We start from the raw sequence: 7,390 nt of genomic DNA, 5'->3' as shown, positions 1-7,390 counted from the left end.
GGGCTCACCCTATTGGCTCAGCCCAGGCTCATCATATTGGGCCAGCCCAGGCTCATCCTATTGGACCATCCTGGGCTCACCCTATTGGGACAGCAGAGGCTCACCCTATTGGGCCAACCCAGGCTCACATTATTAGGCCATTCTGGCTTCACCCTTTTGGGCCAGCCTCAACCTATTGGGCCATCCCAGCCTCACCCTATTGGACCAGTCTCACCCTATCTGGCCAGCCCGAGCTCTCCCTATTGGGCTACCAGAGGCTCACATTATTGGGCCAGCCCAGTCTCAACCTATTGGGTCAGCCCAGCCTCACCCTATTGGTCCAGCCCAGACTCATCCTATTGGGCCAGCACGGCCTCACCCTATTGGGCCAACCCAGCCTCAACCTATTGGGCCATCCCTGGTTCACCCGAATGGACCATCCTGGGCTCATCCTTTTGTCCAGCCTACCCTCACCCTATTGGTCCAGCCCAGGCTCACCCTATTGGACCATCCTGGGCTCACCCTATTGACTCAGCCCAGGCTCATCCTATTGGGCCATCTTGGGCTCACTCAATTGGGCCATCCCAGGCTTACCCTATTGGGCCAGCCTAAGCTCACCCTATTGGGCCAACCTAGTCCCACCCTATTGGACCAGCACAGCCTCACCCTATTGGGCCATCTCTGGCTCACCCTATTGGGTCATCCTGGCCTCATCCCATTGGGCCAACCCAGGCTCACCTTATTGGGCCATTCTGGCCTCACACTTTTGGGCCAGCCTCACCCTTTTGGACTAGTCTCACCCTATTAGGCCAGACCGGGCTCTCCCTATTGGGCCAGCACAGGCTCACAATATTGGGTCAGCCCAGGCTCACCCTAATGGGCCAGATAGGGCTCACCCTATTGGGCCAGCGCATGCTTACCCTATTGACCCAGCCCAGCCACATCCTATTGGGCCAGCACGGGCTCATCGTATTGGGTCAGCACGGGCTCACCCTATTGGTCCAACCCAGGCTCACTCTATTCGGCCATCCCGGGCTCACTCTATTGGGCCATCCCAGGCTCACCCTATTGGGCCTGCCTAAGCTCACCCTATTGAGCCAACCCAGTCTCACCATTTTGGACCAGCACAGCCTCACCCTATTGGGCCAATTCTGGCTCACCCTATTGGCCACTCTGGCCTCATCCTTTTGGGCCAACTCAGGCTCACCTTATTAGGCCATTCTGGCCTCACACTTTTGGGCCAGCCTCACCCTGTTGGGCCAGCCCAGGCTCACCCTATTGATCCAGCCCAGCCTCATCATATTGGTCCAGCCCAGCTACATCATATTAGGCCAGCGAGGGCTCATTGTGTTGGGCCAGCACGGGCTCACCCTATTGGTCCAGCCCAGGCTCACCCTATTGGTCCAACCCAGGCTCACCCTATTGGACCAGCCCAGGCTTACCCTATTGGGCCAGCGCGGACTCACCCTATTGGGCCAGACCAGCCACATCCGATTGGTCCAGCACGGGCTCGTCGTATTGGGCCAGCACGGGCTCATCGTATTGGGCCAGCATGGGCTCACCCTATTGGGCCAGCCCAGGCGCACCATATTGGTCCAACCCAGGCTCACTCCATTTGGCCATCCCAGGCACACCCTATTGGGCCAGCCTAAGCTCACCCTATTGGGCCAACCCAGTCTCACCCTATTGGACCAGCACAGCCTTACCCTATTGGGCCATCCCTGGCTCACCCTATTGGGCCATCCTGGCCTCATCCTTTTGGGCCAACCCAGGCTCACCTTATTCGGCCATTCTGGCATCACGCTTTTGGTCCAGCCTCACCCTGTTGGACCAGCCTAGGCTCACCCTATTGGACTAGCTAGGGCTCACCCTATTGGGCCAGCGCAGACTCACCTTATTGGTCCAGCCCAGCCACATCCTATTGGGCCAGCATGGGCTCATCGTATTGGGTCAGCACGGGCTCACCCTATTGGTCCAACCCAGGCTCACTCTATTCGGCCATCCCGGGCTCACTCTATTGGGCCATCCCAGGCTCACCCTATTGGGCCTGCCTAAGCTCACCCTATTGGGCCAACCCAGTCTCACCCTATTGGACCAGCACAGCCTCACCCTATTGGGCCAATTCTGGCTCACCCTATTGGCCATTCTGGCCTCATCCTTTTGGGCCAACCCAGGCTCACCTTATTGGGCCATTCTGGCCTCACACTTTTGGGCCAGCCTCACCCTGTTGGGCTAGCCCAGGCTCACCCTATTGATCCAGCCCAGCCTCGTCATATTGGTCCAGCCCAGCCACATCATATTAGGCCAGCGAGGGCTCATCGTGTTGGGCCAGCACGGGCTCACCCTATTGGTCCAGCCCAGGCTCACCCGATTGGTCCAGCCTGGGCTCATCGTATTGGGCCAGCACGGGCTCATCGTATTGGGCTAGCACGGGCTCACCCTATTGGTCCAGCACGGGCTCACCCTATTGGGCCATCCCTGGCTCACCCTATTGGGCCATCCTGGCCTCATCCTTTTGGGCCAACCCTGGCTCACCTTATTGGGCCATTCTGGCCTCACGCTTTTGGGCCAGCCTCACCCTGTTGGGCCAGCCCAGGCTCACCGTATTGGACCAGCCTAGGCTCACCCTATTGGGCTAGCTAGGGCTCACCCTATTGAGCCAGCGCAGACTCACCCTATTGGTCCAGCCCAGCATCATCCTATTGGACCAGCTAGGGCTCATCGTATTGGGCCAGCACGGGCTCACCCTATTGGTCTGGCACAGGCTCACCCTATTGGCCAGCCCAGGCTCAGTCTAATGGACCAGCCCAGAATTACCCTATTGGTCCAGCCCAGGCTCTCCCTATTGGACCATCCTGGGCTCACTCTATTGGCCCAGCCCAGGCTCATCCTATTGGGCCATCCTAAGCTCACCCTATTGGTCTAGCCCAGGCGCACCCTGTTGGGACAACCCATGCTCATCCTATTGGGCCAGCCCAGACTCACCTTATTGAAGCATCCTGACCTCACATTAATGGGCCAGCCTCACCCTATTGGGCCAGCTCAGGCTCACCCTAATGGACCAGCCCAGTCTCACCTGATTGGGCCAGCTAGGGCTCACCCTATTGGGACAGCGCAGGCTCACCCTATTGGTCCAAACCAGCCTTATCCTATTGGTCCAGCCCAGCCTCACCGTATTAGTTCCTATCGAGTGGAGGGTAGCCAATGTAACCCCACTTTTTAAAAAAGGAGGGAGAGAGAAAACAGGGAATTATAGACCGGTCAGCCTGACCTCAGTAGTGGGTAAAATGATGGAATCAATTATTAAGGATGTCATAGCAGCGCATTTGGAAAATGGTGACATGATAGGTCCAAGTCAGCATGGATTTGTGAAGGGGAAATCATGTTTGACAAATCTTCTGGAATTTTTTGAGGATGTTTCCAGTAAAGTGGACAAAGGAGAACCAGTTGATGTGGTATATTTGGACTTTCAGAAGGCTTTCGACAAGGTCCCACACAAGAGATTAATGTGCAAAGTTAAAGCACATGGGATTGGGGGTAGTGTGCTGACGTGGATTGAGAACTGGTTGTCAGACAGGAAGCAAAGAGTAGGAGTAAATGGGTACTTTTCAGAATGGCAGGCAGTGACTAGTGGGGTACCGCAAGGTTGTGTGCTGGGGCCCCAGCTGTTTACATTGTACATTAATGATTTAGACGAGGGGATTAAATGTAGTATCTCCAAATTTGCGGATGACACTAAGTTGGGTGGCAGTGTGAGCTGCGAGGAGGATGCTATGAGGCTGCAGAGTGACTTGGATAGGTTAGGTGAGTGGGCAAATGCATGGCAGATGAAGTATAATGAGGATAAATGTGAGGTTATCCACTTTGGTGGTAAAAACAGAGAGACAGACTATTATCTGAATGGTGACAGATTAGGAAAAGGGAAGGTGCAACGAGACCTGGGTGTCATGGTACATCAGTCATTGAAGGTTGGCATACAGGTACAGCAGGCGGTTAAGAAAGCAAATGGCATGTTGGCCTTCATAGCGAGGGGATTTGAGTACAGGGGCAGGGAGGTGTTGCTACAGTTGTACAGGGCCTTGGTGAGGCCACACCTGGAGTATTGTGTACAATTTTGGTCTCCTAACTTGAGGAAGGACATTCTTGCTATTGAGGGAGTGCAGCGAAGATTCACCAGACTGATTCCCGGGATGGTGGGACTGACCTATCAAGAAAGACTGGATCAACTGGGCTTGTATTCACTGGAGTTCAGAAGAATGAGAGGGGACCTCATAGAAACGTTTAAAATCCTGACGGGTTTAGACAGGTTAGATGCAGGAAGAATGTTCCCAATGTTGGGGAAGTCCAGAACCAGGGGTTACAGTCTAAGGATAAGGGGTAAGCCATTTAGAACCGAGATGAGGAGAGACTTCTTCACCCAGAGAGTGGTGAACCTGTGGAATTCTCTGCCACAGAAAGTGGTTGGGGCCAATTCACTAAATATATTCAAAAGGGAGTTAGATGAAGTCCTTACTACTCGGGGGATCAAGGGGTATGGCGAGAAAGCAGGAAGGGGGTACTGAAGTTTCATGTTCAGCCATGAACTCATTGAATGGCGGTGCAGGCTAGAAGGGCTGAATGGCCTGCTCCTGCACCTATTTTCTATGTTTCTATGTTTCTATTGGGGCCAGCATAGGCTTATCGTTTTGGGCCAGCACGGGCTCACCCTATTGGACCAGCCCAGGCTCACTCTATTGGACCAGCCCAGGCTCACCCTACTGGGCCAGCTAGGGCTCCCCCTATTTGACCAGCCCAGGCTCCCCCTATTGGGCCAGCTAGGGCTCACCCTACTGGGCCAGCCCAGCCTCATCCTATTGGACCAGCTAGGGCTCATAGTATTGGGCCAGCATGGGCATACCCTATTGGTCTGGCACAGGCTCACCCTATTGGTCGAGCCCAGTCTCACCCTATTGGACCAGCCCAGACTCACCCTATTGGTCCAGCCCAGGCTCACGCTATTGGACCATCCTGGGCTCACCCTATTGGATCAGCCCAGGCACATCCTATTGGGCCAGCACAGGCTCACCCTATTGGGCCATCCCGGGCTCACCCTATTGGGCCAGCACAGCCTCACCCTATTGGACCAGCCCACGGTCATCCTATTGGGCCAGCCCAGGCTCACCTTATTGAAGCATCCTCGCCTCACCCTAATGGGCTAGCCTCACCCTATTGGACCAGCCCATGCTCATCCTATTGGGCCAGCCCAGGCTCACCCTATTGGACCATCCTGGGCTCACCCTATTGACTCAGCCCAGGCTTATCCTATTGGGCTAGCCCAGTCTCATCCTATTGGACCATCCTGGGCTCACCCTTTCGAACCAGCCCAGGCACATCCTATTGGGCCAGCACAGGCTTACCCTACTGGGCTATCCTGGGCTCACTCAATTGGGCCATCCCAGGCTCACCCTATTGGGCCAGCCTAAGCTCACCCTATTGGGCCAACCTAGTCTTACCCTATTGGACCAGCACAGCCTCACCCTATTGGGCCATCCCTGCCTCACCCTATTGGATCATCCTGGCCTCATCCTATTGGGCCAATCCAGGCTCACCTTATTGGGCCATTGTGGCCTCACACTTTTGGGCCAGCCTCACCCTATTGGGTCAGCGCAGCCTCACCCTATTGGACCAGTCTCACCCTATTGGACCAGCACAGGCTCACCCTATTGGGTCAACCCAGGCTCACCTTATTGGGCCAGCCCAGACTCAACCTATTGGGCCAGCACGGCCATACCCTATTGAGCCAGCCCCGGCTCATCCTATTGGACCAGCCCAGGCTCACCCTATTGGGCCAGATATGGCTCACTCTATTGGGCCAGCACAGCCTCACCTTTTGGCCCATTCCTGCCTCACCCTATTGGGCCAGCTAGGGCTCACAAAATTAAGCCAGCGCAGGCTGACCCTATTGGTCCAGCCTAGCCTCATCCTATTGGGTCTGCTAGGGCTCATCCTATTGGTCAAACACAGGCTCACCCTATTGGTGCAGCCCAGGCTCACCCTATTGGACCAGCCCAGGCTCACCCTATTGGGCCAGCTAGGGCTCACCTTATTGATCCAAACCAGGCTCACCCTATTGGACCAGCCCAGGCTCACCCTATTGGGCCAGCTAGGGCTCACCTTATTGATCTAAACCAGGCTCACCCTATTGGACCCGCCCAGGCTCACTATATTGGGCCAGCTAGGGCTCACTTGATTGGGCCAGCACGGACTCACCATAATGGTCCAGCCCAGCCTGATCCTATTGGACCAGCTAGGACTCATCATATTGGGCCAGCATCAGCTCACCCTATTGGTCTGGCACAGGCTCACCTTATTGGTCGAGCCCAGGCTCACCCTATTGGACTAGCCAAGGCTCACCCTTTTGGTCGAGCCCAGGCTCACTCTATTGGACCATCCTGGGCTCACCCTATTGGGCCAGCCCAGGCACAACCTATTGAGCCAGCACAGGCTCACCCTATTGGGCCATCCCGGGCTCACTCTATTGGGCCATCCCAGGCTCACCCTATTGGGCCAGCCTAAGCTCACCCTATTGGGCCAATACCCAGTCACACCCTATTGGACCAGCATAGCCTCACCTTATTGGGCCATCCTTGCCTCACCCTATTGGGCCAGCACAGGCTCACACTGTTGTGCCAGCCAAGACTCACTCTATTGGGTCAGCCCAGGCTCACCCTATTGATCCAGCCCAGATTCATCCTATTGGGCCAACTCAGCCTCAACCTATGGGCCATCCCTGTTTTACCTTATTGTGCCATTCCAAGCTCACCCGAATATACTATCCTGGGCCCATCCTATTGTTGCAGCCCACCCTCACCCTATTGGACCAGCCCAGCCTCACCCTATTGGACCAGCCCGGGCTCATCCTATTGGACCAGCCCAGGCTCACCCTATTGGACCACCCTGTGCTCACCCTATTGGGCCTCCCGAGCTCACCCTATTGGTCCAGCACATCATCACCCTATTGGGCCAGCCCAGGCTCACCCTATTGAACCAGCCCAGGCTCACCCTATTGGGCAAGCTAGGGCTCACCCTATTGGGCTAGCGCAGGCTCACCCTATTGGACCATCCTGGGCTCATCCTATTGGCTCAGTTCAGGTTCATCCTATTGTGCCAGCCCAGGCTCATCCTATTGGGCCAGCCCAGGATCATCCTATTGAACCATCCTGGGCTCACCCTATTGGTCCAGCCCAGACACACCCTATTGGGCTAGCACAGACTCACCCTATTGGGCCATCCCGGGCTCACTCTATTGGGCTATCCTAGGCTCACCCTATTGGGCCAGCCTAAGCTCATCCTATTGGGCCAACCCAGTCTCATCCTATTGGGCCATCCTGGCCTCACTCTATTGAGCCAACCCAGGCTCACCTTATTGGGC

Source organism: Pristiophorus japonicus, chromosome 20, assembly GCF_044704955.1.
Source record: "Pristiophorus japonicus isolate sPriJap1 chromosome 20, sPriJap1.hap1, whole genome shotgun sequence".
In the NCBI taxonomy this organism is placed as follows: domain Eukaryota; kingdom Metazoa; phylum Chordata; class Chondrichthyes; family Pristiophoridae; genus Pristiophorus; species Pristiophorus japonicus.
The sequence above is the reverse complement of the archived record's forward strand: the minus strand, read 5'-3'. Positions refer to the sequence as shown.